Source organism: Bos indicus, chromosome 2 (assembly GCF_029378745.1).
Source record: "Bos indicus isolate NIAB-ARS_2022 breed Sahiwal x Tharparkar chromosome 2, NIAB-ARS_B.indTharparkar_mat_pri_1.0, whole genome shotgun sequence".
NCBI classification, from domain to species: Eukaryota; Metazoa; Chordata; class Mammalia; order Artiodactyla; family Bovidae; genus Bos; species Bos indicus.
In genome coordinates, this window is record NC_091761.1 from 50,455,394 (window position 1) to 50,462,866 (window position 7,473).

The following is a 7,473-nucleotide window of genomic DNA, read 5'->3' on the forward strand; positions in this document are numbered from 1 at the left end:
AAAATATTGGTAAAATATTCTGTTTTTCTTCATGTTGAACACAAGGATGCTTATAGTCAGAACCGTAGCCTTCAGGCTATGGTCTTCTTACTTTTTTTCCCATTTTTATTTATTTTACAATTGATGATTAGTATACAACATTATTAAAGAATAGGGTAGCAGTACAAATAAACACTATTAAATCAGTAGAAATGTTTGAAATTTTATATTAAAATTTAAGATAGAAACATCAAATTGTGGTTGATTATTTCTTCTTTAAAACCTCAGTACACTTTGAGCCAGAATGACTTCTTTCTTATGAGTTATTCATTTACTACTATAATCACCGACTTTTCTTTTTCTGTTTAAAGATATACTACTTATTCAGACAAGGGCTTCATTCATATGTGTGATCAAATCTATGTAGCATGAACCTTTAATATGTTGCCTGTGACATGAAGATAACATCTACTCAGAATGCCCTTAAAATAATCAAACAATTCAGTTAAATGATGCTACATGTCTCATTTAATCCTTATCACTGTTTTCCTTCAGGCTATGACTCTTTGGTAAATTTTATCCTCTTATTATTAACTTAATAAAGACAGATGATGATGGAAATGAATACAAAGAAAAACTAGTAGTAACACATTTAAAGAATAAATGTTAATGAATTTTCTCTGCATTTTATAGCAGACTATATTGTTCCCTTTCCCTCAAACATTTTATTTTAATAACAGTGCTCACACACTCTTGCATGAAAATAAACACCCACAATCAGCAAATAAATACAAGTCACTCTAAAAATGCTCACAAAAAGATAATAACTTAGGTTGTTTTTTAAAACCATGCAAGCAACTTAGTGTGTATATTTAGAAATTTAGAAATTAACATCAGTTCTGTTCATTACATTTCAAAAGGAGGAGAAACAATAAGTCAAGTTGCCATTTAGTTTTTCATATTCATAGAGAGGAAAATAATGTTATTTACTTGATAGATGTTGACCATTGTTGTAGACCCATCTGTACCTATGGACATATGTAGAACTGTCTACTGAGACTAAAAAACAGTTATCTCACACTTCTTTTCATTAAAACAGAAAATTCAGTGAAGAAATGGATACTTTTCAAGAATCATATAAAAAGGTAGAAACCTCTTTTGCTATATGGTTATATTGCAACATCATAAAAGTGTAAGTTGGCTATTACAGAATTCAAAAGGATTATCCATGTTCAAAGAAAGGGGTGAACAGATGGTTTTCTTTCATAAACTTTTTTTGATTAATAAATTTCATCAAAATACAGAATAAGCATAAAGCTAGCGTTTGTTATCCGTGTGTAAATACCTATCAAATTTAAGACATTTGCCAAAAAATTATTGAAAAAACCAAATGTAAACTATTTTGACAGGCCTATTTATGAATAGACATATTCTGGCATTTTACATGGAACCGTCAAATACTTCCTTTCCCACCTCATTTATCACAAGGTCTTGGCTGCTGAGACTGGCTGCCATCTTGTGATGGGAAGAGTTGCACAAAGTGTACATTGTCAGTGGTCACACTCACAAGAGGAATTGTCAGGGTCATACTGAAAAGGGGAATTGCAAAAGAGAATTAGAATATGCCTGAAGCTTGATACCTGCCAAGGAAGTGGAGGATAACCCTCTGCAATAAACTGATAGCTAGATCATTTAAGTATTAAATGTTTTGGTCAATAAAATCAGTGCTTGTGTTTTACCCAATATTAGTGAAGATGTCCACTCTCAACACAGAGTTTAACAGTTCCCATTTCAAGCTCATTTTCAACTTGAGATTAAAAGAGATGGATGCTGAATTTTGTGACAAAAGCAAACCAGATGAACAGTGTTAATATCTATCTACTCAGTGTGAGTTTTCAAACCCACCATTCTAAATCTCTCAGTTGCCTGCTTGTCTGTTTCTACACTAGATATTTGTAGGTATGAACGATTCCTGGCATACTTTAAGAGGCAGTTGTCCCATGATGATGAAGAAGTGTTTATGTGTGTTTGACTGGATACATTCTTCACTTTGTTACCATATGTGCAACATGGTCAGATGGTTAATGAGTTTTCAGGGCTGAAATGCATCTGGTCCAACTTTAAACTTATGGTTTATAATACTTCACTGGAAAGCATGTAATTAATCTTTCAGTGGATAATCTACCATAACTCCTAAACTAATTAAGAAATAGATATTCTTTTTAACAGGATTTGAAAATTAAGTTTTATATAGGTTAAAGGAGGAAAAAAGCTTGTACAATGATTAAAAAAAGTAATAACACCTCAGATAAAATTGATTCCCTTCCTCCTTCCTCCTCCACCAAATCCTGTTGATAGAATTATGCCTCTTCATTGAATGTGTGCTAATAGTCTTTCCCTTGAGGAAAAGGACAGTCTCTTATTCATCTATAAATTCTGAGCATCTGGCATAGAGTAAAAGCATAAAAGGTGTTTATTGATCAAAATATTATGGGAGTTATTTCAGAGATATTCCACCTTGTGATAACATGGATTAAAAAAACTGTGTAGGCAAACACATACAATTACATGTTGTACGTGTTTGCCTACATAGCACATATACAAATATATATATATGATTGTATGTATACAAATTTCACGAATAAACTGAGGGAAAGAAATTTTCAAAAATATATATATAGTCAGACTGGTGGTATTATTTCATTTGTGTTTCAAATGAAGAGAATCTGATGCTGAAGCTTATGTTCTTAACACTATGATATATGAGCCACTAAATAGTTCCTCATGTGGATCTAACACAATTTCTTTGATCATTCTATTCTCCTCAACCAAGTTGGCTTTCCTAATTTATTATAATTATAAATAATTATAAGGTATAAAGTAGAAATCTGCTAATAAAAAACCCACAAGTGGTGTTCAAGAATCATATGATATTACACTGGTTTTAAAAGAAAAATTTCTTTATAGAGCATTATAATTTACAATACCAACTGCATTTTAAATGTTGCAGATTTTTTCACACCTTTGGCATCATTAGGAATCTAAAAAATTTTTCCCTCCAAAATTCTGTTAGTGTTCAAAACAATGTTATTGTTATAATTTATGTATTTGATTCTAGCTTAAAAATTTCCTACAGTTTATTTACAGGTTTTATTTTTGCACAAATTTTAAATTCATGCTAATCAAAAATGTGTCTGTTCATGTTTTAGTGTATTTATTTCACATCAGTTTATATGACCTAAATGATGAATGACACGAGATCTTCATGGGCTGTGAATGTGCCCTAGTCTTTTGTTTACTGTATTTTTCATGTACAATTTTTTCAATCATGTTTAATTTTCAAATCAACTTGATTTTTCCTTAAATACTTCTATTTTGTTTGGCTCAAGATATTTTTGACTTGAAAAATTTCATAAGAATTCATTATTTTTTTCTATTTGAATTATTTTCTATTTCTTTAATCTAGCAGAAACACATTTTGGTTTGTTGGATGAAATGATCTTTCTTTATTTGAATATAGATCTTGAAATTATTTAACTTCTCCTGATTACAGGAATGTTGCCTACCATGGTACCTTGCAGTGTCTGTAGCATGAAACATGCTCAACATATATTTGTGGAATTAAATTTGATTAGATGTCTGGCATATTGAAAGCACTCAGTAAAAATATATGTATCAATTAATTTTTTAATTTATTTATGTGTGCTCAGTCTCTCAGTCATGTCTGACTCTTTGTGACCCCATGGACTGCAGCCTGCCAGGCTCTTTTGTTCATGGGGATTTTCCAGGCAAGAATACTGGAGTGGATTTCCATGCCCTCCTCCAGGGGATCTTCCCAACCCAGGGACTGAACCTAGGCCTCCCACATTGCAGGAAGATTCTTTACCATCTGAGCCACCAGGGAAGTCCAAGAATGCTAGAATGGGTAACCTGTCCCTTCTCCAGGGGATCTTCCTGACACAGGGATCCAACTGGGGTCTCCTGCATTGCAGGTGGATTCTTACCAGCTGAGTTACCAGGAAAGTCCATATAATATGTTATACACACACACACACACACACACACACACTGCTAGAATGAGTAAGCTGTCCCTTCTCCAGGGGATCTTCCCGACACAGGGATCCAACTGGGGTCTCCTGCATTGCAGGTGGATTCTTACAAGCTGAGTTACCAGGAAAGTCCATATAATATGTTACACACACACACACACACACACACACGTGTGTGTGTATATATCCTGCATATATCTGTAGAATCCTGAGATTCTAAAAGCATATAAAAGCATTCCTAAAGCATACAATGAAGAACCAATTCTATTGTAATCATCTGCATCACTTTTGTGGGATCTTGTCATCTTATCAGATTTAGCAGATGCATCCTTAACTCGGTTATAATATTCTAAAAGGAATGTTCATTCATGCTCAAAGAAATCATCTACATCCTTTACTCCAGAAACAATTACTCCATCTGCTGATTTAACCATGTTTTTAAAGAAATCTTCTAGTTTCTCTTTTTTATTTTTTCCTCGCACACTCAAATCTTGATTATATTCCAGGAAGACATGGAAATTTAAATCTTTCCTCAAAATGGGATGTGCAGCCACACGACACAGAAACACTTCATGCATTGCAACCGTCTTCTTGAATATTGCCAAATACTCAGCTTCCAATTCCTGTTTCATCTTCGTGAATTCCTCCTTCGTCATAGACCCTTCTCCTTCTCCAAGTTTCTGTAGTTTCTCCCTTGAGGCATCAAAATCAGGTCTTGGTGGTGCTGGAGGAATAATGTAACCTGCATAGTCTTCATTTTCAATGAAGGAATCGTGAAGCCAGATAAATTCCTCATGTTGTCGAACAGCAGAAAACTCATTCTGTTTAAAATTTAGAAATGAACTCTTTGTGTGAACAGTGAATTTTACTTTGTCTCTCTCACTCAGAGTATCAGAAATGTCCACGTGCAGAGCAGCATCACTCTGAAAATCTACATTTATTGCTTTAAGTCCATGGTCCTCCTCCAAGAGGAAGTCGGGGCCGTTGTCCAGGCCTTCCATCATGGCTGCTCCGAGGCGAGGGCCAGCGCAGGCACATATGTGTGTGTGTGTGTGTGTGTGTGTATGCTAAGTCTCTTGTCATGTCCTCCTCCTGGGGATCTTCCCAACCTCCTCTTTGTGACCCCATAGACTGTAGCCAGGCTCCTCTGTCCCTGGGATTCTTAAGGCAAGGATAGTACAGTGGCTTGCCATTGCCTCCTCCAGGGGATCTTCTCAACCCACGGATCAAACCCGTGTCTTTTTATGTCTCCTGCATTGGCAAGCAGGTTCTTTATCACTAGCACCACCTAGGAAGCTCAGTCATGTCCAACTCTTTGGCAACCCCTTGGACTATAGCCCACCAGGCTTGTGTGTCCATGGGATTTCCCAGGCAAGAATACTGGAGTGGGTTGACATTTCCTCCTCCAGGGGGTCTTACTGACCCAGCATTAAAATCCATATCTTCTGCATCTTCCTGCATTGGCAGGTAGATTATTTACTACTGAGCCACCTGGGAAGACATATATGTATTTCTATTAAATCATCCCCCCAATCTCTTCCAGAAAATAGAGGGAACTCTTCCTGACTCACTTTATGAGGATGAAAGTGAAAGTCGCTCAGTTGTGTCCAACTCTTTGCAACCCCATGGACTATAAAGGTCATGGAATTCTCCAGAATACTGGAGTGGGTAGCCTTTCCCTTCTCCAGGGGATCTTCCCAACTCAGGGATTGAACCCGGGTCTCTCGCATTACAGGAAGATTCTTTACCAGCTGAACCACAATGGAAGCCCCTTTATGAGGATCAGATCAGATCAGATCAGTCGCTCAGTCGTGTCCGACTCTTTGCGACCCCATGAATTGCAGCACGCCATGCCTTCCTGTCCATCACCAACTCCCGGAGTTCACTCAGACTCACATCCATCGAGTCAGTGATGCCATCCAGCCATCTCATCCTCTGTCATCCCCTTCTCCTCCTGCCCCCAATCCCTCCCAGCATCAGGGTCTTTTCCAATGAGTTAACTCTTCACATGAGGTGGCCAAAGTACTGGAGCTTCAGCTTTAACATCATTCCTTCCGAAGAAATCCCAGGGCTGATCTCCCTCAGAATGGACTGGTTGGATCTCCTTGCAGTCCAAGGGACTCTCAAGAGTCTTCTCCAACACCACAGTACAAAAGCATCAATTCTTCAGCGCTCAGCCTTCTTCACAGTCCAACTCTCACATCCATACATGACCACAGGAAAAACCATAGCCTTGACTAGATGAACCTTTGTTGTCAAAGTAATGTCTCTGCTTTTGAATATGCTATCTAGGTTGGCCATAACTTTCCCTCCAAGGAGTAAGCGTCATTTAATTTCATGGCTGCAGTCACCATCTGTAGTGATTTTGGAGCCCAGAAAAATAAAGTCTGACACTGTTTCCACTGTTTCCCCATCTATTTCCCATGAAGTGATGGGACCGGATGCCATGATCTTCATTTTATGAGGATAGTATAAGCCTAATGTAAAAATCAGAAAAAGACATTATAGAAAACTACAGACCAATATCTCTTACCTGCACTGATGCAATAATCCTCAATCAAGTATTAACAAATTAAATACAGCCATGTACAAAAGCATTTACACAGCAATCAAGTGAAATTTTTTCAACATAGTCAATGAGATTTCCATAATTGGAAATTAATCATTATAATCAATATACCAATTGGTTAAAGAGAAAAAAAGCTTATTACCATATAAATTGATTCAGAACAAGTATTTCATGAAATCCAATACCCATTCATTGTAAAAACTCTCAAAAAACTAGAAATAGAGAACTTGTTCAACTTGATTTAAAAAAAAGTTAACATTAATTTCCCCAAATTGATTTGTAGATTTCACTTAATTCCATTGAAAATCTCAGCAAATTTTTTTCAATAGAAATTTACAATTTTAAATTAATGAAACTAATCTAAAATAGTCAAAGCTATTTTACAAAAGAAGAGTACAATGAGAACACTAATTTACCTATTATCAAGATGTGCAGTCAAACTACAGTAATTTATAAACTGTGCCATTGACATGATTTGGACCTGTATATCAGTGAGACAGAACAGAGAGTCTAGAAATAGATAAACAGATCTAAATATGTATCATCAATTGTGATCATATTGTGACAAGGAGGCCAAGTTAATTCAGTTTGAAAAGGTAATTTTTACAGAAACAGTGCTGGAGCTACTGATATTCATAGGGAGAGAAATAAACTACGACGTTTACCTCACACCATACATGAAAATAAATAAAAATGGATTATAGAGGCAGGAGAACTTAGAACATTTGTTTACAAGACTAGAGTTTGAATATTTATAGCATCATTACTTATAATAGCCTCAACATAAAACTATACAAATGCCTATAAAGTAAAAAATGGATAAACAAAATGTGACATATCCATACAACAGAGAAATATCAATGAAAAGCAGAGTTA

General features: G+C 35.9%; 1 pseudogene; it reads right to left on the minus strand.

Moving 5' to 3' along the window:
• Positions 1-4,269: 4,269 nt before the first annotated feature.
• On the minus strand, positions 4,270-5,059 carry LOC109576586 (sorting nexin-6 pseudogene; annotated as a pseudogene).
• Between the last annotated feature and the right edge of the window lie 2,414 nt (positions 5,060-7,473).